Source organism: Cygnus olor, chromosome 16 (genome assembly GCF_009769625.2).
Source record: "Cygnus olor isolate bCygOlo1 chromosome 16, bCygOlo1.pri.v2, whole genome shotgun sequence".
Lineage (NCBI taxonomy): Eukaryota > Metazoa > Chordata > Aves > Anseriformes > Anatidae > Cygnus > Cygnus olor.
Genome location: NC_049184.1, coordinates 9590331 through 9617120, shown reverse-complemented (window position 1 = coordinate 9617120; position 26790 = coordinate 9590331). Strand labels below are relative to the sequence as shown.

At 36.3% G+C, this 26790-nt stretch overlaps 1 long non-coding RNA gene across 1 annotated transcript in view; it reads right to left on the bottom strand.

Moving 5' to 3' along the window:
- Positions 1-708: 708 nt before the first annotated feature.
- LOC121079099 overlaps positions 709-26790 on the bottom strand; it is a 72585-nt gene continuing 46503 nt past the window's right edge. The window contains exons 2-3 of the long non-coding RNA XR_005824875.1: positions 26422-26505; positions 709-825 (exon numbers count right to left, since the gene is read on the bottom strand). This is a non-coding gene — a long non-coding RNA (uncharacterized LOC121079099). The remainder of the gene's footprint in view (positions 826-26421; positions 26506-26790) is intronic.

The window sequence follows — 26790 nt, the reverse complement described above, 5'->3', positions numbered from 1 at the left end:
GAGCAAAGGGATTGTAGGATCACACCCTAAATCCCAAGAATGGAGCACAAACATATGCATTTCCCACAGAAATTAGTTTTCTAAACTGACTTGGAATAAATTACCCAGACCAGGGTCACCTTAGCTGAAGTGAACAATGAAATGTGAAATCTTCTTTCAAAAACGCTGGGCAGAGAGTGAGCAGCGAAGGGTAAAGTAGTATATTTTGTACTGCCTCATGAGAAAAATATATCTAATCTGGGTATCAGTTCAGCCATGGTGAATAATTTAATCATACTTGTAAATGACGTTGTAATAAAAGGTCACCAGATCTGTCAGACCCTCAACTGCTTAGGTAAAATTAGATCTGCTCTACTGATGTTAAAAAAATTGACATGCATAGTTAATCCTATCTTGCCATTAAAACCAAAACAACAAAAATAATGAACTTTGGAAGGAAGGACTGAAAATTCTCCTTGACATAAACAGTGTTAAGAATTATAGATCTTAAATTATCATGATACAGGGGACTAGATCTCAGCCTTCAGACAAGCCATTTTATACTGCTCCAACAATACAAAGCAACTTTAAAATCACAATCACCTTTTCCTTTTTTTTTTTTTTTTTTTTTTTATTTTTCCCCAGGTTGTGCTGGCAATTCCCATCATGAGTCACAGAGACATAAGCCAAGTCTAGTGTACAGATAAGGTGAGGTACCACTCAATACCATAAGGTTCAATAACAAAGCCTCTCCCTGGGACTATCAAAATATAGTCTGAAGTAGTCTCAAGTGATTCTTTTACCTGCATGAAGTGCATATTTGGCCCACGCAGTACCAGAATAATCCTGTGGTAAAGAAAGAAGGTCGATATTAGTGCACATCTACCCATCTACTACTCTGCCATTACACTTCAAGCTGTGTTTGTGTTGAATGCTACTGTAGCTGAATAAACTTTTGCCTTGTCTTGTCCTTCATATTCAGTGGCAAAAGGAAATCAGATCTATCTCTGAGATCTTGGTGTGCATCACGGAGCAGAGATTGCCCAGGGAAGGAGAATTTGTGTACCAGAAATGGAAGCTTTGCTTATTCACATTTGATGGAAATGTTTTCAAATAATGTGGCTTCCTAAAAAGTTTATTTACCAGAGATAATTCTTAATAAAATCTTTGTCATCACTCACAGCTTGTTGTTTACCCATGTGATAAATTGGAGAACTGTATGATAAATGAACGCATCAATTTATCAAGCACCTTTGATAACTTCATCTTTACTTTGACTGGGAATCCATCATCATAAGGCTCACATTCATAGTCCAAACGTCTCTGCAGCCAAACTGCAGAAAACAAGTTGGTTCACGAGTAGCAGAATGGACTTGGCCTGATACCTAGGATTTACCCCACATATCCCTACAATTTGCCAGTGCAGTGATCCCAGTTCTTCCTGGTGTATTCTGTAGAATCAGCCACCAGGTGCCTCAACATCTCTAGTTCTGTCTCAATTTCTAGTCCCCCACAAAGCTGTTATACCTGGCTTTCTCTAGAAACCCCTCAGTACCAGCTGGGCAAGAAGCATCCTATACAGTGTTGAGACCAAAGTACACCCAGATTTTGGTTATAATTAAAACTGTTGTAAATTTTGTACCCATTAAAGGAAGATAACACAAGACCCAGTAGATACCAACACCTTTGCATGCATGTGGTCCTGAGCAGCTGGATTTGAACAGCTACATGCTCTTCAGCATAAATTAGTTCTTTTATTTTTTCAGGTTCTTCAGTGTTATTTATTTATTCATTTATATAACTTGTAGAGTTAGAAACACTAACAAAGGTGCTAAGTTTTACAGGAAAGATAACAATTATAATTAACTACTTGTTTTACAAAGCATTTAATTATAATTAACCTCCAAACCACATCTCAAATATTTCTGTACTATACAGAATGCCTGGCCTTTGTGATGCTGGGATAATGGAATGGCTGAAACACATTTGTATTGATCTGCATCACTACCATCAGTTTTGAGTAAAAGGGTCATGATAAACCCTTGCTGTCTGTGTGCACACACAGAAGTACATGCCAGTAATAATTAGGTATCACCAAGAAGCTCCCTAAGTGAGCCTAGCTGTTTTACACGATTACACATAATTTAATACGAGAGCTGCAGTATTTACCGAGACAAAAGTGGTAGAGCTATGTCCTTTTTCCTTACAGTCTACCCCCTCAAAATCTGTTCCTTAACTTCACTGAACACAAGACTGATACAGAGATGGGTAACTCCTCCCTTTTAACTCATTGAATTATTGGCAAGATAAATTCACGCACAGATGTATTTGGATTCCTCGTCTGACATAATCTTCAGAATTTTAACACCTCTCTGAATTACAATCTGCACGTAATGTGACATGTTGATCTATCATAATTAGCTGAACTGTCTGCTGCTGCAGAAAAAATCTCAAGAAAACACCGAATATACCTAGTGATTAAAAGTATATAGATATAAAAATATATGCAAATATATATATACAGAGTTTCAAACAATAGTCACGTCTTCAAAATATGTCATCTTTGTCTGTTTTCTGTATTTTTTAGAAAAAGAAATCACACCACCTTAAAGAGTTTTCTTTTTCCAAACTTGTCTGAGCTTCCCTTTTACTTTCAGCTACAAAACAACAGAAAGAAAACAAAGGGGAAGAAAAAGGAAGAGAACCAGCTGTCCTCTAACCCCTCAAAGTCCTCTAAATATCTTCAAAAGGAAAGGCTGAGAGGCGAAGCAGAGAATAAAATGAATTAAGGAACCTATTACTTTAAAACCAATTACAGGAAAATGATTTTAGAATCAGTTTTCCATCAGAATAATTTTCTTCCAAAATAATTATACGTTTTTTTATCAACACTTAAAAAGAACTTATTTCCTCACTATTTGCTTTCTGTGCACAAAACTATTAAAGTGTTGCAAAGATAACAATAAATACAGAAAAGCATCCATGAATGTGGAAAGAAAGATGCATTGTTTACTTGGCGAGGAAGCTTAAAGTTTGGTCAGCCTACTCGATCAAGATGAAGCTGTCATTTTTATAAAGCACCCAATTATGTCTCTTTTTCCATTTAAAAAAAATAAATCAAAGCTTTTATAAATTGAAGATCTTAAAATTATGTCACATAGGAGTTAAAAAGTCATAATTTAAAGATCACAGAACTCAATGAAAGCTTGAGTAATATGAAGAGGAAGAGAAGATCTATAAGAATGTTTTTAAAATACTCTAGACGTAGAATAAAATACTCCAGATGTACAGTGTTTTAAGCAAGAACTGTGATGATCTCAGTTTTATTTAGAGAGGTCTCTGCATATCATGCTACACAGATGACAAAGGCACATGCAACTACTACTGTGAGGAGATGAGAGATGTAGCAAACTGGAAGGAGAGCGTTGTTTTAGATAAAAGAGTTTATGATAAAAAAGAGTTTATAAGATACACAAATTTGTCATGCATGGGCAGGAAGATGACAATGCTAAGCGTGCTGATACTTATTAAAAATATGGCAAGTGCTCTATGAGATGCATTTAGCCAGGCAAAATGAAGAGATTCTCCACTCAGGCAATTTATATTTCCCCTTCCTTATCTCCATTCACTCTTGTTTTCTAGCAGAGGACAACTTTGGTGGTAACTGCTTCAATGGTTTCCCTTGAACTCAAATGGCAGAACACAGAGAGTTATCCAGCACAAATGCTTACACCCTACTTTATTTTTTTGTATATTATTTGTTGTGTCAAGCAAAACCCTCAAATCCAGTAATCTATATAAATCTATAACAAATCTGGAAAACTGTTATGCTGGATTTTGGTTCATTGTTACACAAACATCTGAAATTAATTGTGCATCAGAAATATGAAAAAACTTGATTTAGTTACTCTTTGAACAGTACAGGAAATGGTTGTGATCAGTGCCTCTTAATTGTATGTTATTCATAAAGTCTAAAGAAGACTGAATGTGACTAAGTGAAGGACTTCATGAAATTAGATGATAAAATTAGGTGACAGAAAGTTCATGTGCATTTAATAAATTACATTAAACTATATTGTCACTGGTCAAAAACATTTTTCCTGCAAATTCAAGAATAGTCTAAGATTCCTATAACAGACAAGGAAAATCTCAGCTAACAATTAGTTAGCATTTAAGCTAGACCATCATGTAGTTCTGTGGCCTGAGGTGGAACTAAAGTGCTGTCTTTAGGTCCGTTATACACTATTATTTATTTATTTGTATTTATTTCATAACAAGAAGGGCACTTATCCAAAGGTCTAGATATGCCTGCAATTAGTTCCAAGAATGAAAATAAAATTAAATTCAGTTATCTCTGTGACAGCAGCCAATAAACTCTACTCCCTCAACATGTATAGGTTCTTGAACACTTTGAACTCTCAAAGCTTTCAATATTAAGATGATAAAGGCTGAATGTGACACAACTGTTCCTTTTATTTTTAGTGTGTTTGCATTTTTCCTGGGTCTCCAAGGACACAACCTGATAGATGATGTTTCAAGGAAACAAATACAAGTTTTGTTATTCTCAGCACCTTTTTGCATAATAATGAGACTGGGCAGAGAGAAGGTTATGCTCAAGTATTAGTGCACAAGGTTTGCCTCTAGGCTGCTCTGCAGGAAACCTAAGCCCATAACAATTACAATGTTTGTTACTGGAAAAATGAGAGAGTAATTAGAATGATGCTCTTAAAGTCACCTGCTCTTTGTAATATATGTTTTCTAATTTAGTTTGGCAAAAGTGGCTTGTAACGGTAGGAGTACATGTTAAAGATGAAGCAATTAGGCAACTAAACAAGCATGATGACAGCTTTTTAGTAAATGGTTTAGCTTTTAATTTTGAAATGGCAGGTCCCACTGAGCACAATATTCTAGAACTGTAATTTTGTAGAATGTGACGATGTGTTGTTGGCAATTAATTAAAATTCTCTCCCCCACCCCCCCTTTTTTTTTTTGTCCTAAAGAGACAGAGGGCAGTGGTTGCCTGTTTGCAGAGTTCAGCCTGTGTTTAACACCACTGTCTGTAAAACAGTTTGCAACACATCAACTACAAATTGGAAGCCCTGTTATGCTGCTATCTGAAGTTGGTTTGTGAAGTGGGAGTTTGAAGTCTCCTCCAGCTGACCTGCACCATACTGCTGACATCCCTGGCAAGCTCTCTATAACTCCTCCTGTCAGCTCGTGCTCACCACAGCTATGGAACTTCTTTCCTACTCTCCTCCAGTTAAACAGAAGGCCCCAGAAAAAATTAAAATAAAACAAAACAAAATTAAAATAAAATAAAATAAAATAAAATAAAATAAAATAAATCTTAACTGGAGGTGGATCTGGTGAGCCTCAAGAATTTGAGTGGTTCCATTAAACTTGATAGGGATACTCACTGGTTTCAGGCTACACGAGTAGGCAGAGTCTGTACTGGATCAGGCCCACAATGAGGAGGAGTGAAACAATGGGCCACTGTGACATTTCATTAGAAATGTTTAATAAGTATCTGGAGTGTGGGAGGAAACGCCTCAAGAATTGAAAAGCCCCCTCCAAAGGAGAGAAATTACCACTGAGCTTAGAGAAAAGTAGGGGGGATACTCAGCTAGACACTGGGATAAAATCCAGCACCTTTCATTTCACTACTCTGATATGTGGACCAGGATGGAGTGAACTACAGAGGAGAAAGACACACCTCAGGAACAACCAGGAAGCTTGTTTGCAAAAAATACCTATCACTCAAACCTGGCTTTTATCACTCAGCTCCATCATCATGCACAGCTGATGGTAAATATATTCACCTCTAATTTTTGTACCACCTAACTGAGCTGAAGTGCTACTGCTGCTCTCACTTGGCTTCCTCAATAAATGCAACAGAGCAAATCTCATAATTGCTTTCTGATCTAACCTACTTGACATTATTTCCCATTCTGCTTCTAAAATTCAGATTGATTCAGGTGATCAGAATTGTTGTAAATTATCAAAAATGTCAGTTCTGTACCATCATTTTTAACAATTGCCTGTGATCCCAATTAATAAACTGTGTAGTACAGGAAAATGAGATTTAGACCTAGAAGACAGGCTAATCTATTTCCTACTCTTATCAGGATGGTTGGAAATAATTTATTGCAATGTTAGAAAAGAAAGTTCTACTTTAAATATAATACCAAACCAGTGCATAAAGTACCATACTGCTGCATGGCATTTCTAGCAACAATGCAGTGAATTTCCTTTTTGAAGAACTCCAGTACACACTGTAACATTTCTCCTCTTCATCCCCATTTTACTGCATTAGACTGATATGAATTCATACAGCAAAACACCTAGAATTGCTGACAAACTATTTCATCACCAGTATGAAATATCTAAAAGAATTATTAAACAGTATGTTGTCCAATATTACACCTAGAGTAAGAGAAGAAATAAAACCTTTAAAACACAACAAAATTAATCAGATATTTCTCTCTCCAGGAAAACAAACAAACAAAAAACATTAATTTTGCTTAAGTTATATAGATAAGAAAGCGAAACTGATTCCCAGAAAACTCCATTGTTTTACAACTACAAACCAATAAAACTCACACATGTGGAAAGTTCATCTGCTTTAAAACTAAATTGGAATTGAGTTTGAATTTTTGTTCTTAATACATCCTCTAGGCAATGCTGGAAAATTGTTCTGATAACATACTGGAAAACTTGTTCAAATTTACCTAGTTTGGTAGACACAATTCAGAAGTAACGCTTAAATATGGAAAAGGTAGCTGGCACTGCTTGCAGCCAAGAACAGAAAAGGAGAAGAAAGGAGGAGATGCAGTACTGTAGAAACTTTCTTTCCTGTGCCTGTGCAGCTTATGTGAGCTGCATCATGTAAAAATACATGCATTGTGCTGCAGTTTCCACAGTGAGAACTATCTTGCAGCTGCTGTATCCATTTTAGATGAAATAACTGAGAAGCAGTGTAGCCCCATTATCTAATACCCAGTACTTGATTTACTCTTTATTGAAGTAGCAGATACTCATCAAATGTCATGTATCGATCAGCACGTGCATGGATATTTGCACTTATTTAAATGCCTTGCATTTTTTGTTCTGTCTCACACCTATATAGCACTCTAACTAGATCGGTTCACGACAGTTGTTGCTGTAATGTGTGACTGCTACTGTTAACAGGAAAGGAACCAGAAACGCACTGAATCCTTACGCATGATCTCGTTAGAATAAATTGTTCTTGCAGTCTTTGTTCTTCATTTCTGCTGAATAGGTTTATGATCAGAGTTTCCTCTCACTGATAGAAGTGTTCATTCTAAAACCTCTCCTCTCTTCAAAGGAAAACAAATCAAGTAGAAATCAGAACATTCTGAACTATTGGAATTTGATATTTTCCGTGATAAAACAATTGCTGTTCATTGTGGCAGCACATTCCCAAGAACAATTTAAAAAAACTGCCTAACTCTCCCTCTCTCTCTTTTTTTTTTTTTTTTTTTTCCTCTTAGAGTGCTGTGATTTACTTGTAGCTAGTGCAGGAGGTCTGGCTGCAAAAAGCAGCTGAATAAGAAAAATATACATTCAATCCATGGACCTGAAATTTTACAAGACAAGTTTGGAATTAGAGGATAGAATCTTCCTTCAGGATAGATTGAAGAAAAATCTCCTATTGATCCTTGATTTGTCCCAGGTTCAAATTTGTGGAGACCTAGGCTCACTTAGAGCTCCTGGAGCAGCCGTTTGGGCACACAACCACCCACGCAGCATGCTTTACCTGCTGGGCTGGGCCAGAGAGCAGCTCAGGGAACAGCTTTGCACAAATTATGGTAATTTTTCCACCTGGGTTAAAACTTTAAGGTGAAAAAGGCTTCCAGAGTTTAAGCCAGACATTTGCAGAAGGGAGTTTGAGCAAATTCATATTCTTCTACGTTGTAACAATTTAGGGATGCTTACCAGCTCTGTGGCTGCTCTTCAGCAGGTAGGTCTGTAACAAACTGGGGGATAGTGAATTCTTAACACACTTCAGCTCTTTTGCAAGTGAAAATATAGCTTTGGCCAAACAAAGCTAGTATGGGAAAAAAAGGAGCTGAAAATGATCAAGTTTATCATGTTTTGTTGTTGTTGTCTTTAATTTTTTTTTCCCCTTAAGAAAACCTTGAAAAAAAAATTTAACAGTAGTGTATCAGCATTCAGAGTATGTTATACATACATACAGTTTTGTTATACACATATATACAGTTGTATGTTATACAACTGCTCTGTTGGCAGAACAGTATCCAAACAGCAAAACCCAGTGGGGTAAATTTGTTTGTACAAATAATCCTGCTCATGCCCATGAGGCACGGGATTGCTCTTACTACAGCAATTACCTTTGCTTTCCAAGTGGGGAATCTGGAAACTGAAGAACACCATTAGTGATGAGCTGCATCAGAAACACAGAGGCACCCAGACAGAGCAATGCAACTGAAACAGGTTAATCTGAAACTCCTTTTCCTTCTACCATCTCCTCCTTGCTCCACGTTGCACTTGTAAATTTCAAGTAAAAGTGTAACAACATCTCCAATGGAAAACTGCTGTCTTGTCTGCACAGACTATATAGGCTCAAACATCATTTCAATCCAGATATTGAAAAAGGCAGATATCCAGTGAAAAAAAGCAGCACATAGGCATGTAATTAAATGTGGCATTTTTCTGCAAAAGGGAGAAAGACCAAATAGAGATTGTAGTGTAACTGTAGCAAAATTATTTTTGTCACCCTTCATAAAGTTATTCTAACATAATATGCAGTTCCTTAGTAATGTTACAGGTTTAAAAAATAAGTAATCTATGCGGAAATAAAAATTTTAGCACGTAGGAGCATGACACCTTTTGAATCTGTTAACAAATAAACAAAAACTCGTATTTTTGTTGTATTTTCCTACAATTTAGCAACACTATCTCAATAGCAAGATTTCCATGGGCCAAAAGCTTTGTCAGGCTTTCATAAAGTGCTGAAAGGTTTATCTGACCTCTTATTAACCTATTTTCGTGGCCTCTCTGCCTCCTTACAGAGGTCTCATGGGAAAAAGCAGTTGCAAGAAATATTCAAAATACAGTAGTTAGGCAACTAAAGGCTGTTGTTCAAAACAATTAACAGAAGAAATGGTACAGCACTCTGACTTGAAAAACAGGCAATTAATAAAAGTCCATTTGGGAAATGTTTACCAAGTTAAAAGCTCATGCTTGAACAGACAATAAATGTAAGTCAACGTTTCTTTTAGTCTTTCATAGACTTATTATGGATAACAAGTTAGGACTACGGTCCTCTGGCCACTGATGCCTTGACAAAGTTTTGATCCCTTAACTGCTGCAGTCAGTGGAGGCTTTTTGCATCTATTTCTGTACATAGAGCTCCAACATTAATTTATGTCTGACTATTAATGCAATGTATTTGTCGTGCCATGTCCTGTCCCCCCCATGCTATATGCTTTATGTTTCAGCTACAATCTGCCAAAGCTATGCTTTAAACATGAAACCTATCCTTTAATAAAACTTCATGACTTGGGCATTCTTAAATTCGGAAGCTTTGGTTTTGTACAAAAATAAATTGTTTTTAAGGAATTTTGTTCCCCTCAAGTATTTCACGGGTCTCTCAGGAACACCTCTGAAATCCATTAATGCTGTGATACAACAGCGTCCTTAGAGAGTTGTTTATGCAATTACCAAAAGAAGAGGCCTGTGAGACCCAAACTGCAATTCAGAATATTTGAAAAATTCACAACTTTTTATCAGAAAATTAGGTTAAGCCTGAAACAAGAATCTTTTGGTGGCTTTTAAAATTGGATTCTCCCTCTACTATTCCCTCAAGGATCAATGATGCCACCCTCATTCAGGTCTTCTTCTATGCCCAATTTCATTCTGGGTGCTACCCAGAGAGGATACAGTAGAGCAGAGCACCACACGACTCCAAGCTCTGAGTATCCTCTCAAAAGTATTTTCCTGATGGCTTTGCTCAGTCTACCACATCTCAAGCTGTGAAGAAGTCTGATGTTTTGTACTTTAATATCATTTGTATGAAGAAGCTACATTTTATTCTGGACCCCCATAGTCTCTTGCCAGAAAATCAATGTCTAGAGAAAGAGAACCCATGATATTTCAGAGGTATTTTTGCTGACATGGTTGGAAGAAGAAACATTGCTAAGGACACCAAATGCTCAGGAAACTTCTTGGGCACTTGAATACCTATACAAAATATTCAGAAATTCATGGAAGCTCAGTCTATTTACCCCTTTACATACTATAGGACATACAGTGGTTACCACTAGGGAAAGACTTACCTTAAAAATATGCAAAATGAAATATATGATCTCCAATGCATATTGTTCAAACTGCAATACTCACAACATGCAAGTACAGAGATTACCACTGTTCCTGAAAGGATTAATTGTACAAATAGATAATGTGAACTTAAAATACAAAAAGAACACAAAACATGCAAATCAATGAGATTAAGAACATTAGTTGCTGGTTGCCAGGAGGTAGGAAAATATTCTCTGAAGGAACAAATTTTTTTTTTTTTTTTTTCAGCAGAGTTCTTGCTTCTCTCTCTGAAATATTATCATTGGCCTCTATTGAACAGAAAATCTTGAATTAAATGAGTGCCTGGTGGGATACAGGATTTATCATCTTCATACCTGTGCATATGTTTGACCAGGGGATACTGGAAGCTGAAAATCATCCACTTAAAAGGGAACCCTTACTGCATGCATTCTGAATGCAGTGTAATTAATACCGTCTATGTTTCAGGTTAGGCTTTCTCACTTTTGTCTATTGTCTATGAATACCCTCCAGATTGTCTAATGGAAAAGCTAATCCAAGGATGGATGCTTGCTTCTAAATAAATCTAGATGCTAACCTTCTAATACTACCATGACTCAGGGAGGATACAGCTTGTTACAATATTTGTTATTTAAAAGACTACTAGGACTTAAAAAAAATGTAACTTTTGTTGTGTTTGATGTAAAAAAAAAAAAAAAAAATCACAAACAAATCCCACTGAGCCTGTTTTGCAAACATGTTGAATTTATGAGGATGAAAGGCAAGTCAGAAAAAGGTCATGCCTATTAATTTCAATCCCTGTGCAAAACCAGCATATTCTATACACACTTAGTAAGATTTGTGACATTTGGCTGAATACATTTGTATTCCTTTAATGCTATTAATAGTATCTATGCTCTACATTGCTAAGTATATTTCAAATAGTGTCCTTTGCAATTCTGTTATACTTCAGTTAAATGCAAGCATGATACTATAGGCCTATAATTATTTCCATCACATTAGCTCCCTCTCACTTGCTGAAATCCTTTATGCTTTGAAAGGTCTGTTAATGGGTTTGGACATTTTTGTACTTTCTACTGTGAATTTTTACCTTGACATTGTTATAATCTGGCAATGTCATGATGTTTGGCAGTGCACAATTAGAACTGAATAGGCCAGAATCACGAAGAGTAGGACTTCCCCATCCCATTAGTACTGCTCTTTGTGGCTCATATATATATCCCAGCCACACGATGGAAAGATGCTGCTCTTATCACACTGAGATCCTTCTTCACATCATGTATATATTCAGCCTCCAAATGAAAAACTTTTTCTTTTTGTAAAGGAAGAAAAAAATGTCTTCTTTCATCTTTGAATAAAACCAAGTCCCTTCTAAGCTTCTCTGTGAATACAAAAAGAAGAGAGAGCCCAGCACAGGACAGTCTTGTGTTAGCATGCTCATCTAAAGAGCCTGGAAATGAAAGTTCAATTTTCATCTCATTTTATCAGTCACAAATAGTGGTGAATGTCTGGCCACCAAACACAGAATATTTTTCCTCTGCATTTTCACACTGGTTTTGGCAAAAAAAATCAGTCCTGGATCTAAGATAATTTGTTACACTGAGATAAAGGGAATTTCATGCTTGTGGCAGTGTGAAGGTGTGGAAGAAGCAAGCAAGAGAAGGTACATGTGAGACAAGCATGGGGACTAGTTACATATTAGTAGGATAGTCCCAAACCTATGAAGTAACAGAGTCTGGCAAATATCTTCAGGTCTTATCACCAAGTTGTGATTAGCGAAGGCAACACAACTAGTCCATGCTGGCAATGGAATAAAGAATGTGGGGCTGTGAGAAGCATAAACTTTACAGGGGCTGCATAGCAGCTGTGTGTCATGAAAGGCTCTTTGATGTCCACTGCATATAGCAACGCAGAGATGTGTCACCTCACTTCAACTGACAAGTTCAGTGCCGATGAAGTAAGTGCTGGTTGCTCAGCGGAAAGGGAAGAGTTTGCATTACAGGATGGGAGGCAGTGCCTACAGTCAGGTTACGAAGGAATTCAAAGGTAAGATTAAAAAGTAATTAAGAAAGGTTGTACAACACTAATCTTCTAAGGGGGCACAGATGAGTCAGTTTTCATCAGTCTTGTTTACACAACATGTGAAATGTTGATGAGGACACTTTTTCTACTTTGCTTGCATCAGTATTTAATATTGAAGACTATATTGGTAAATGAAGGTGAAATAAGAGCTTATACAGTAGCTGATGGGACTGTATATCGATGCTTCAAACAACACACACAATTTAATGGATGTTTTGTGACTAGGGACCTTAATCATTAGCATGGGAAGGAGGAGTTGAATGAAGTACTAAGATGAAATTTTGAACAGTAATTGCAAAACTCCCTGACATAATTGTATCAACAGCAATCTTCTGTTCTATCTTAATTTACTAAACACCAGGACCACATTCATTAATTAGGAACCTACTAACAGTACAATCAGAGAGCAATTTTACTTGTGTGAGTTCATCTACTGATGTCAAAGTCATGTATCCGTGTTTGCAGAATTGGATATTAGATGCAGTATACCAATCTGGGTAAAACACCCTAGTCCTATAAAAACAAATTCCCTATCAGGGTCCTGAAGACAGCCTCCTAAGCTCAAAAATAGCTTAGTTCTCCTGAAGAAAAATCATACACATCCTTTCATCATATCCAGGACAGTTTATGTCAGAATCTCATTTTATATTGAATTTTTCAGAATCAGATTGCAACCATTTATTGTTCCCAGTTCAGGTCTGGAGGCAGTGATAAGAAATTGATAAGACTGTAACTGGCTTGAGTCTACATTACAAATCAAAAGTGATTATGAATTAATCATTAATGTGCTCCTTATAGCTTTACTGATTGGTACAAGTGGAAGTGCTTCTCCCATAAGTGAATGTTCATTCAAAACGATCAGTTCTCACAGATGTGACTTCTCTATGATCCTGCAAATGGGTCATCCCTTCATCATGAGATGCAAGCAGATTAATTAATGCCACAAAGGTCTACCCAATGGTGAATGCATTTACATGTACTTTTAAGGTCTTATAAAATAAACAAATATACAGGAAGGTATAATCTAATAGTTCATTTGCAAATGAATAAATCTGCTTCTGGTGTCTCATCAAGAAAAGCAGGCATGTGCCCTAAACATAGTTGTTGAGACTGATGATGATTAGGAACTACAGCTGGGGTCAAATTTCCGAGAGGAAAAGCGCTCTCATCGAATATACTGTGTGTGTAGCTACTGGTGCAGGTGCTTTGATTTGTGCCTCTAGTTCATTTTCTGGTGATATGTTTTGTGACTGCAAGTTGTTCTCCTGGAAGAGAACTCCCATTCTGCAATACAAAGAACTGAAAACGTATCCTCAGTTACACTGTCATGCCCTCTGTGATATGTACCTTTCTAACAGCATGCCTCAGGTTTTATTAGCAATAGTATTTGACACCGTTGTGAATACATAAATTCTAGAACCAAGCCTGTGAAGAATATTAGATATGAAATACAGGTAACTCTTTCCAACCCCAGCCTTTGTGCAAAGATTACTTCTCACGAAGTGATCCTCCATCCTGAGTTCTTAGACCAGCTACATCACTGTTAACAAATCAATGCACAAAAGAGGAACAGAACATATATTTTTGTGGCATAGAGATCTTGGCTATGTGAGTGAGGTCTGATGCAGGACACAGGTGTCACAGTGCCAGCTTGGGGGTTTTATTCAAGGCCTCTGTGCCTTTTTTTTTTACCCAAATGAAGAATTAGCATTTTCATTACGATAGTCTTTTTGATTAAATCACTGATCCTGTAATACAGGATTTATGATGAAGAATCTTCTGTAATAGAACTACTTCAATAGATTGTGTTTCACTGGAAAATAATTTTTAACATGGAAAAGGTCATTTTAATTACATTTATTTCAAGTTTTCTCCAGAGTATTTTATGCCTCTTGGTCTTTTTAATGCAAGGGTGGTTGTTTCTTTTTTTCCTCCCAATTTCTTTTGTTTGTTTTTTGATATTTGCTACCATCATTTTTGCTCAATAGCGACTGAGAAGAACAAGGCAGACTAAAGCTATACTGAAAAAATAAAACATTCTTCATTCAGGTTAAAACAGCAATGAAGCCAGGGAATCTGATTTTTATTTGGTTTAGTAGTAGACATCTGGCAAACCTAACAATTTGATTTTGTTCAATTAAATTGCTTTGGCTTATTAACTATAGTTATTCTAACTCAACCTTATTCTGTGCAACTTTGTGACCAAAATGAATACCCCCCGCCCCTTTTTTTTAAGCTTGTTTTTGTAAAGAAATCATTTCTTTTAATCATCGTAATGTAGGTGTATATACATGCTCTCTTTGTAACTTCCAAAAACATGTTGCACCAAATTTATACCCTGTTCCATTTGACAGATGCTAGTAAATTCATTGAAATTTCATCAAAGTAGGTAGAGAAGAATGATTGAGTTAACAGAGACAACCACAAGATGTTATGCTTAAGACACACCAGCAAACCTACCCAGGAGAATGGCCTCGAGGAGCATCCACAGGAAACCAGGCTCCACCAGTGCTGGAGCTCATTCTCTTGTCCCTCCAGGACTGGCATAGGGCTGTCACTAGAGCGTGGAGTCCAGTGGATGAATGAATAATTCCACCTTAATCAGTCTAACCAACAAGAGGATTAAGATGCAGGGAGCCATCACTCATCTGAAGATAAGAATGCTTCAAAACTGCAAGGGAAGGAACCAGAGAGAAGCAGCCCTTCACGAAGAGTGCTCTGCATAGCCCACCCACCCTGGAGTTAGCCTGCAGATTTCCAGTGCAAGCTCTGAGCAGAGGAAAATAAGGAAACATAAGGGAAAAGCTATCAAATGATTTAACTAGATACCATTTTCAAAAGAAGATTAGGAGCTTAATTTTCCCTGGACATCCAGGAAGATATATAACCCCATGCACATATTTTTAGTTCTCAGAAACATATGAAACCATTATGGGTTTCTAAACCACTACAACATAAAAAAAATATATATATATATTTCTGCCTGCTCAACCTCTCCCCCCCTTCAGACCCAAATGCATGTATGAGAATGACTGACAAGTGTTCAAGTCAGCTAGGAATATCCAAATTAACAGTTATCTACTCAGCACCTCTAATTTACTACTTCATTAGAAATGATGGTAATTTGATACACAATAATCCCAAGAATAGTTTGCTCAAAATCCCCTGAGAAAACCTGGGAGAGACAGTTCTGTCAGGTAAATTAAATACCAGGGAGTAAGGGGATGTTATTTTACCTACTGCAAATCAATCATAGGTGCTGTTTAAAAGGTCATTTGTATGTAAGTGGAAAATTTTTAATGTCCCTGTTTAAAGGCACTAACTGTTATACGCAGAGGCATAAATCCATAGAACTCTTGAATACTAGAAAAAATGCTCAGAGGCTTGTCTGTAAGAACCAATTACCTGCTGATTCATGAAATTTTGTGAATTATTAAAGAAAATAAAAGATTGATGGGATCTATTTTCACCCATATGAATTGGCAATAAAAGTATACAGTTTCCCTTTCCAGGAATATTTCAGAACTGTGAAGTTTCTGAAGTGATTTTGCTCTGAAGAGAGGTATGCCTGGATGAGCATTGTTTACTCACTGTAATATGGCTTAATTATAGAAATACGAAGATCAAGATCAAATGTTATTTACCATGAATAAAATAATACTATAGAGAAAAAAAAAAGAGATACTCTACTGCTTTTAATTTTAATTGTACAGTAAAAGATGAATAATTACAAAGCACAAACTTTGAGCACAACAGTGACACGAGGAAGCCACAAACAAACTTTTAGCCTGCATACTGAATATGCACCAGTACAAATTTCTTGAAGTGTATTGTCTTTCTCATGGAGTGACCTGAACTTGTTAGCAATATCTTGTTAGTATGATAGACAGCAAATTCCTTCAAGACCAAATGGGGACAAGTCATGTAAAGCCATGAATTTCCATCTGTATTTGAATACATTGTACATATTCACATACTAATGGTATTTTTAAAACTGCCTGAACACAGAATTGCTATGTTTTTGAACTCAGAAATATATGGACCTGTGTGTCTGGGTTGGCAGCTCTTCCACTGGGATTTTCGGTTTTCAAAATCTTTAAAGGAAAAATGCAAATACTTACATTTTAATAAAGTATGAAAAACTGTAGTTCAAGATGCCTAGAGGGAAGATCTTACCACTTCACACAGAGTAACCAGCTAGCTAATCTGCTTGTCTTTCTCCTTGAAGATAAAAGAACCAGTACTTTCACCTCCCTGTTAAAACCATTACTAAAACTTGAAGCCATTACTAAAAGTTCTGGTAACTTACATAAAAGAAGATGGTTCACAGTCTTTGCAATAACTGTCGTTACTTATTAATATCTACACAGTACTCCAAGAACTTTGATACTTTTCTTCCTATTGAACTTATTTAAAAACTTTAAATAGTTTCTTGAGATGAGCTAAATGTCCTTTCTATAGCAACTGCTTTTTTAAATATATATTATTATTATTAAAATTCACTCCTATCTTGTCTCATCTTCTCCCTGAATTAGATCCCACCTTTTTATGTGTTACTGTGATCTAGATTTTCCATTCCATAGTTTTGATTTATTTTGTAAAACAAGCAAAAAGATCTTTTAACAGCATCCCAGTTTTCCTTTTGATTAATTTCCCTGTTCTTTCCTGCAGATTATTCCTATTCAACAAAAGGAGACAACAAAGTCGTCATTATGGTAACTCAAAAGAGCTTTGTCTTCATGAAGGTAAAACCAATACTTGCTCTGTTGCTATAGTGAAAATTATCATAGACTAATAAACTTGTACTTAAAGAAGAATTTTTAGTTTTATTATTTTTGCTACCCAGGATGAAGTGAGCTTTTGACACCAGGACCCTCACAACAACCTTTCCTTATTAAAGAATGAATTGACAGAAAAGAAGGAAGGAAGGGTCTCTCTATAAATCCAAGCATTACATTTCACAGAGCTATCCTTTATGAAATATTTTAATGTCTCACTGTTTTTTATATAAAGAAGAGGAACCAAACTTTCTCCTTTATTGTACTCTCCTAATACCATGCAAAATAATCAAAATACACAAAGATATGCTGTTTTTGCACCGTAAAAGCACCATTTAATGCATATATTTCCTTGCTACCTCCTTACTTCATTGAGTGCCAGAACAAGGAGTCTCTGTTGTGTCTGATTTCAGAGATTGCTTCAAGCTTCTTTTTCAGAGAATTATACTATTTTGGACTGTTAGCATTATTGTGAGCATAAAGCCTTATAATAAAGGCTGCTTAACCACCTATTTCAACAGATACAATGATACTGTAAATCAGACGACAAGATGTGAAACAGATTGAAACTTGAGATTGAAACTCAACACTTGATCCTACCATTTTAGCACTTGGCAAGGCATATATTCTATCTGTTTTTCTGCAGGAGAAAATTGGAAAGATGTTGAACAATGTGAAGCCATTTAGCTTGATCTGAACACTTCAGAAACAGTGGGGCCAAAGAAACTCAACTCTGACCATGAAAAAAGAAAGCACTGATATACTTTCAGTTAATGGAAAAGTTGGAAATAACTGCTTGTAGATATGTTGTTTAATGCAATGTTCTTTGAATTTATTTTTAATGGGCATATGAATTAAGAAATACCTTCCAAATCCCATTAAGATTATTATAAATGCAATTTTATTTTGTTTTACATTACATCTATGATTACTTTGCACAGATTCTCTGAACAGATGAGCACAGAAACTCAGCTGGTATGGGAAGCTACCAGTTTCATGGCAATTCTGCTCTACCCTTCCTCTTTTTCTTCTAAGCAATGATACTGAGCTTTAGAAGGAAGAGAGCAAGGGCTTTTTTGGCATTGTGGTGTTGTCAACACTATTACACTCAGGCTTCTTTGAATTAGGTATTTTTTTTTCTCTTCTGCTTTAATATGCAAGATACTTCCTATCTAAAAACTACATATAAGGGCAAATATTAAAATAGATTTTACTCCTTACATTTAATTTCAGTCTCAATGTGGTAACATAATCATGACATTTCAGTAACAACAGCAAAAGGACTAATGAGCTGTCTCTTAATTTTCTACTTCTTTATTCTTCTGTATTTTAAAATGTCTTCATATATGTAATTTTCTTTTGTCTTGGACACAAGAATTGAAAAAGCAGCATTTGACATTAGTAAGTTATTCAGGTCCTAAGCTAACCAAATTCTGTTCTCACCAAAGTAAAAAATACCTTAATTTAATTAAACAGGAAGCTTCACAACACCATTCCCAACAAGAATTGGTAGCCCTGCTTAGTAGAAAATGTTAACTTAGTCTGTATTACTAGCAAGGGACAGAGAAGCTGACAGCATTAATGGAAATAGAGAAGAGAATGAAATCAGGCAGCCTTGGACTGAAGTTATTCTATGCAGTTTTCAGCACTGAAAGCAAGTAGGAAAAAACAAACAAACAAAGCAAACAAAAAAACACACACACAAAGCTTGGTATATGTTTTGAAAGAAATGTGTTGGACAGTAGGAGTTACATCAGCTGGCCAGTCCAAAAATACAAGGATAAGGAGGCTGATGTATATGTATAACGTCCACCAGAGCTTTCTGAATGCAATACTGGGTTGAAAGGCAGCTAGAATGAAAGATACTATCCATAGACTCAATCCTGCAAATGCCTCTGTGTGTGTGTTCTGCAATATTTGTCAAAGAAACAAAGCATTTATGATTACTGGAAAAGCTCAAAATTTATGTATTGATCATAACACTGGCAGTTGTAATAAACAGTTAATGAGTCTGGTAAACCGTGTTCAGCTCTTCTTGCAGAATGTTCTTGCAAATTGAGACAGGAGCTCAGCCCTACTGTGGAACATCTAAGTCAGGAAATGTGTGATATTAGGTAAGCAACAGTAAATTAATTATACTAGATTCTTTTGGTATGCAGACAGATGATATTGATATAGATGTTTGCTCACAGCAGGCAAGCAGTGGGCTTGATGCAGAAATTACTAAGGGAAACTTTCTATCCTTTCCTTTGCTGAAGATCAGACTATATGGTCTCATTCCATTTTACAAGATTATTTTAATGTTCATTTGTTTGCATTTCCTTGGAAAATCTATATACATTTTAGTACCTGCTTGTACCCTCACATTCTCTAAAGCAAAAAAGACTAACTCTGCAAAATGTCAAACCTACAACAGAGGTAAAAGAAATGCTATGAAGTGAAGAGCAAAGATTCGTTCTTTTTCGGAGTGGTATAGGATCTTAGACAATAAAGAATTGCAGGGTGAAGTTAAGGTGAAGTTGTTGTAGAGGTGTTTTTAAAGGAGCACACTTCTAAGAGGGCACATTGCCCCGCAAATTTCAGTCACTGGGACAGGGGTTTAGGAAGGGCTGAGAACAGAACAAGAATTTCTCTCTGCTGCATGTATCCTCCTTCGAAAGGATGGGTGTAGCACAAAAGATCACAGAAAATATCTAATCATATTCTGCCATCAGTGAAAAAATTCCTTCTTCCACATCTAAAGATAATGTCTATGCCATACACTGGCAACAAAGACTGAGGCCCTACTGTAAACTGAAAGCATTAAGCATATCTGTTCAAAGGCAATATTGCTCCTGCTGAGCATATTCTGCTGCTTCTACTTTTTCATATTTTTCAGTTAGAACGACTGGGTTGAAGTCTGAGTCCTTCAGAGTCTAATAGAAGTTTTATCCGCATTCAAGCTAGAGGAGACACAATTACTAGGAGCATAAGATCACAACCAATTATAGCTTGATCATTGATGCTGCAACTGTGATGGGAAATTTTGCCCAAATATACAGTGAAAGGGAGTTCTGAAATCATTCAATTCTGTGCAAAATAGAAGTGCAAGTTTATAGAGACATTGGAAAGCTGGGGAAGGTGATAGGAAAAGGAGTTAGCTAGGGAGTTTCTTTAGGGCTCTTCAGTGTATTATTTGCATGATTTTATTCTTGTGCAAACCCAGCAAAATACAGGACTGACCCCAAATGAAATAAGTCTCCGCTGCAAATTTAATGTAAAATTTAGTTTTTGAAAGATACAGCTTTAACCTGCAGAGCTTTTTAGCCCTGTTTAATATGAGGCACTTTTATTACTAAATTTCTCCTGAAGATTGAACAGTCCATTCAGCAGGGGAAACGGATAATTTTGATGATATTTAGACCAAATTTAGACTTGATATAGATGTCCAAGTATCTTAGCAGCACAAAAAGAAAAAAGCAACAATAAAAAAATGCACCTTTTTTCAACCCTTTTACTAAACAATGAAAACCCTCAAATGGCAAAATCAATTTTAACATACCTGTTTATTTTAACTCTTCTCAGCCTAACCATTACAGACCGTGTGCATCTGAGAACGTTTATTCTCAGCGTACATAGATTGATACAGGTGATAGTGCTAAAGAGATAGTGCCTGTTCCCATCATCTGAAAGACATCTGAGCTGCAGGTAAGATTATCAGGACAACTTCCATGCCAACAGGCATGGTATCTTCTGATTCACTGTATGCCTAATTACATTCACTGGACGCATTTTATTTGAATAACTGGCCCAATACATAGGACCATTTTTCCTATTAGAAACACCTTACTAGTAGGCTAAGAAATCAGGTTGAGTTTCCACTGGTTCATCTAGTTTAATAAGCAGCCAGGATGCATGGTGGCTTGGGCACTTACAACTCAAAGGAAACCTCTTGTCTATTTTACCTGCAGTAAAATCTCATTGGTAGATCTCATGGGAACATCAAAGACTACTCATAAGGCCAAAAGCTGAACGTTCTTCATACTTAAAGGGGTTTTATATTATTAAATTCACACACGCACACACACACGCAAAAGGAAAACAATGGTTTTTTGTTTGTTTTCCTTAAGGTCAATTAAGTAATAAAGTATATCATCCTAGAAGGAAAACCCTGAAAGGAAACAATGCATCTTATTTACAAAGGAGCCCAAGAAACAGTTGGAAGTACTTGGTTATACTGATCAGTTAAAGCTGAAGCACTGAGCAAAGGATGTGTCAGAGACTGTAATTAGCAAAGTAAATACCAGACCTATATAGAAATATGAGAATACACAGAAAACAAACAAACAAAAAACTGCAAGAACTGAAATTCTCCAGAAATTTGGAGGGCAGCTAAGGAAGGCTTAAATAATGTCACTTTTTGAATCAGCCAGGAGTAGTGCCAGTAAAAAGAAAGATAGTCAGAGGGTTTTCTTTTTTTTCTTTTCCCCAACAATAGCTTATTCTCAAATACTTGATGTTTTTAAATAGCTTTCTTTTAAGTTGGACAAAGGAGACTAACCATGAACTGTATTACAGAAATTTGAGGGATAATACTTGAAAATGAAATATAAGGGACATAAAAAGGTAAAACACAGAAAAGCTCATATAAAAAATAAAGTCTTTTTGGTATTCCAAAAAAATGTTCATTGCTACCCTTCCTTTCTCTTTCTCCCCAATATAGAAATTACTTTTTCAGTTACAAATGCATGAGTTGCAATTTATGCATTGAATTTAAACATCTGAGCAATCTGGACAAACTTTCATCATTTAGTAAAAATCAAGAACATTCATCAACTCAACTGAAAAATGAAACAACAAAAAATCAAAAGCAAAGCCTGTCCTGTCCCAGAAAATGATTGTGTGAGCTAGTGTTGTGGATGAAGGCAAGTCAAGCCATGTATATGAGAGAGGCCAAACTGCATTTATTTCCAAATCGTGTTATTAACAGAGCAAGAGACTTATGTCAAATACAGGAGTAGAGCGTACCCACCACAGGGGAGCAGCAGGCACAGGATTGGAAATACTTTTTAAAGCCACTAGAGGGAGGATTCTTAAGATGACGTAGAATATTGTCTTAGAACTTAAAGACTGAAAAAAATCGAATGTGGAACCCAAAATTTTAGTCTTGAATGAAAAAAATGAAATCAAAAAAAGATGTTGAAACTTGGGTACGTTAGAAACTCTGGCCATTAGTGAACACAACAATGTGCAGTACAAGCCCAAGGGACAATACAAGGAATTTAAGCAGTTTCAGCAGCACTGACTTATGTCGTATAGATGTATGTTTGCATGAATCTATATGGAATCATAGAATAGTTTGGGTTGGAATTCCCTTTAAACACCATCTAATTCACCCCTTGACCCCACCCCCCTCACCATGGTCAGGGACATCTTTTGCTAGATGGCATTGCTCAAAGCCCCATCCAAACTGACCTGGAACAATTCCAGGGATGGGGCATCCACAACCTCTCTGGAGAACCTGTTCCAGTGACCCACCTTCATAGTGAAGAATTTCTTCCTTATGTCTAATCTAAATCCACCCTCCTTTAGTTATATCCAGAATCTAAAAATTAATGGAAAGCAGCATCCAAGTAATAACAAAATTTTTGGAATCTGGGTTGTCACCTGTTGGCATTTTAAATCCCTTTAACATCATATACAGATGCTCTAGATGGGGCAAAGGAATGTTAATCATGAGACTGTGGCTCCATGGTTCTGCCTGTGCCTTTAGTTGCATCAATTTACATTGGAATCATTTTCCCTCAACAGTAAATTCAAAGAATGAATTCGGAAGAAAAACCTTGATAGAGAGGATTTTGAATCTACCATTTTGCTCCCTGATGGAACTCTAGAGTGGCTGACCTGCATGGTAAGCCATCTTCTTCAGAGAAAAACAAAACAGCCCTTTTCAGTGCCTTTGAAATAGTATTAATTCTTCATCTGAGTTGGCACAGACTGAAGTGATTGAGAAATCTTAGAAGACTTCAGCAGATACCACTGGAAGAGAAAGTGTCTAAAAATACTGCAACTTGACAAAAGCTTACTTTTTCCTTAGTTAGAAAAATACTCTTAAACTAGAGCATATCTCAGCATGTAGAAAGGGAAAGATATGCATTGCTGAATAGCTTGACCGTACACTGAGGGAACAAAAGAGTTACAGAAGTGCATTACATTATGTAACATGAAGCGCTTCATCAGGGCCTGGTGGTACCAGTCCAGGATGTCTGAGAATAAAGTCTGAGGAACCTGAAGAAACAACATCTGAAAATACGTTAAAACTATAAAGAAACTTTCATACAGAGAAATAAAAGGAAGTGTTCAAATTCAAAGTGATGTGGATACTAATCAGAACAGAGAAGAACATCTGTTAAGTGTAAAAGCAACTTTAAAAAAAATCTTTTCATAGATAAATTATTTGTCATTCTAGTATTATGTCTCTCTATAAGAAACCATGATGTGAAAAAATATAAGTGATATTTTTCATGTAATAGAATAACTAGAAAAAGAATTCTAATCAATTCAGACCAAGTATAATATTGGACCATATGTAGCATGCCTTCTTAATGGAATAAAAGGAAAAAAATCACACACAGAATTTGATTTAACAAAATGAGTTTGAGTAATCTAAACTAAGTTATTTGGCAATGTAGGCAGCCACTGATAAAGGACACAAAAGCATGAACGATGAAATTACAGGAAACTACTCAATGTGTATTAGCAGCCACAGTGGGGCATGTGATAAACTACATTTTGTTATGCTTCATAAATGCAGCATCTCAACAGTTTTGCTCCAAATGATGTGTTGAATTTGAAGAAAACTACAGCATCTATTGACCTTTCAGGAAGTACCTTAAAGTTAAATATTGAGTACTGCCGAAATTTGTTGTTTCTCTATGCGAATTGCTCTTTTACTTTCTGATAATTAAGTTTATCATTTTAACCCCAGAATTATTTGACTATGCAATTTTTTTCACACATAAGCAGATGGTAGTTTAGTTGCAAATAAATGTAGCTTCTCTTTAGGACATTTTATTTGTAAATATAAAAGAAAGCAGAAGGAAATTCTTCCCGAGGGTTCAGGTCATCTTTACCGTATTTAGACTGGGTGAAACACGCTTAAGAAAAGCTAATATTTAAATGCTTATTGGTATCTGGTATTGTACCAGAGGGTCACAACCAGTCCCATATTTCAGTCTTGAACAGCCCCACCACACTGGTACATATGGCTGGAGATGCATTCACTCCACTTTCAGACCTCCTGGTTTTGACATGAAAGCTCTCACGGCCCTTGCAAGGTGGCCACATTTTCTCTTAGGAGTTTGATTTTGTATTTTGATTGAAATCTATTAAAAATATTTGGCCACTGAATTCAAGTGGTTCCATTCAGATTTTATGCAAACAAGGTAAACCAGAGCCACTGACAATAAGCAGTTACCCACTTGATCTTACATATTATAAACACACATATTATAAATATATTTTGTGTAAATATAAATATATACACACCTCTATCTATAAATGTAGATAAACTAAAACTGTCAGATGTCACTTTTAAAACTGTCCTTGCTTCTGAAAAAAAGTTTAAGAAAACACCACAAGCACATTTCATTTTACTTTTAGATGTTTTTATCCTGTTGGAGCTTTTTTCTGCAAAGTAGTTATATTACTTTTCAGATAATAGGGTAGATAGCATCCATCTTCCCCACTCCTACTGAAATACAAGCTACACAAACACATCTATCTGCTTAGTGCAAACAACAGTATTGCTGTTTCATTTATTTTTTAAAAAACTCATTCCATCTCTCAGTTTTAGTTTGGCTATGAAAGAAAGCTACCAATGAAAAATACTGCATTCAGATAGATGAGGACAATTTTACTCTGCACATTTACACCGATGTCATTTTTCATCAGTTAATTGGAGACAGTTATGCCTCAGTGTTAAGCTGGGTTCATATTGATGATAAAAATAATGACAGCATAACAAAAATGTATGACAAACTGTGTTACACACCAATTAGCAAGTCTTACTCTGATACTATTATGAGGGAAATGAAAGGCAGATCCAGATAGAAATGATGCATTTTGTTTCAGGGAAGCCTTTTCCACCCTCGGAAGCAGTAACTTAGCCCCAGAAACACCTGTAATGAGGCCTCGCAGGGACCACTTTCTCCATACATCTTATTAGCACGCTTCAGTGGGCCCCAGCCATCCCATGCTCGTTTTGCCATTGGAGACCTAGTTAGGCTGTACAGGAGATGGAGGGCAGAACATCTATTGCAGGGACTTTTTGCCAGACACTTCATCACTAATGAAATCAGGATTTATAAGAGCAGCAGTCTCTGTCTATCTTAAATCTTGGCCTAAACAAATTGGAAAGGCAAAGTAGAGCTACTGACGGGTTGAGAAAGTGCCACTGAGGATGAGAGTGATAAACCGTCCGGTTCAGTGCGGGCAGTAATTTATAAAATCAACCGAGGAGAAAGTAAGACGTTTCTGTACAAAGAGAGCCATCAGTCTCTCCTTCCAAAAATACCTACTTTGTGTGTGGGTTTTTTAGTTTCAACTTAAAGAGCTGACAAACATAGAATTGGAGGCAACAGAACAAATCTCAGCGAAGCAGCTGAGGAGGTGGCGGTGCTATAAATGAAACTGAAAAGCTCATATACTGTATTTATATCACGTCACTGAAGTGAATCACAAAATCACTGTCTGGACTTGATTGCTTTAGTAATCAACAACGTACTTCTCCAAATACCCAGACACGTACACAAATCTGTTCTGAAAAACAGCCATGATCAGAATTGCATAGACTGATTTCAGCTGAAGGGGATCTAATCTGAGAGTTCCTTGATGATGCTCTGTGTCTTTCAGCAGAAAGCAATTTCAAACAGCATTGAAAACAGAACTAAATGGATACAAGCAAGACTGCAAACAGAATTCCTTCAGTAACTTACAGTATACAACAGAGTTCTCATCCCTGCTCCCAATTAAATCAATAATCTCTACTAGTTTATCAAGGATGGAGGATTGTAACCATTCTGGTTGTTGAATGATAAATAGAATATTGACTGAGGGACACAGAACAAGTGTAACCAAGGCTGTAAGGACAACTGGAAAATGAGCTGCTTAAATTAAGCAGGGAAGCTTTTTAGCATTTGGCTTCACAGCTTATTTCCATTTCTTTTGCTTGCTTTCATTGGTATTGGATTTTGACAGGGCAAACTCCTGTATTTATGCTCACTGACTCTGCTTCCACTTCAGCCATCTCATCCCTCCTTCATCCTGCAAGTAAAGGTCTCCTCTGTTTTCTTTGCAGCTTTGTGACCTGGATGATAAAGTATGCAATTACTTAGAGATGCACTAGGACTTCATGCTACGATATGGATCAAAAAAGTTTTCGAAGAAAACTTTTGGGAAAAAAATGAAGACAAGATCATTGAAATAGTTATGCAAAGATTCTCCAGTTTGGCAGTGCAAAGTGAAAGTGGTTTAAAAGTCAGAGAAGTGGGACAGGAAAAAAAAAAGAAAAAAGAACATAATGTACTCTTTTTTTTTGCAAAGGCCATTTTTTGCCACTGACACTGCTTTAAACAAAACATTTTTATATACT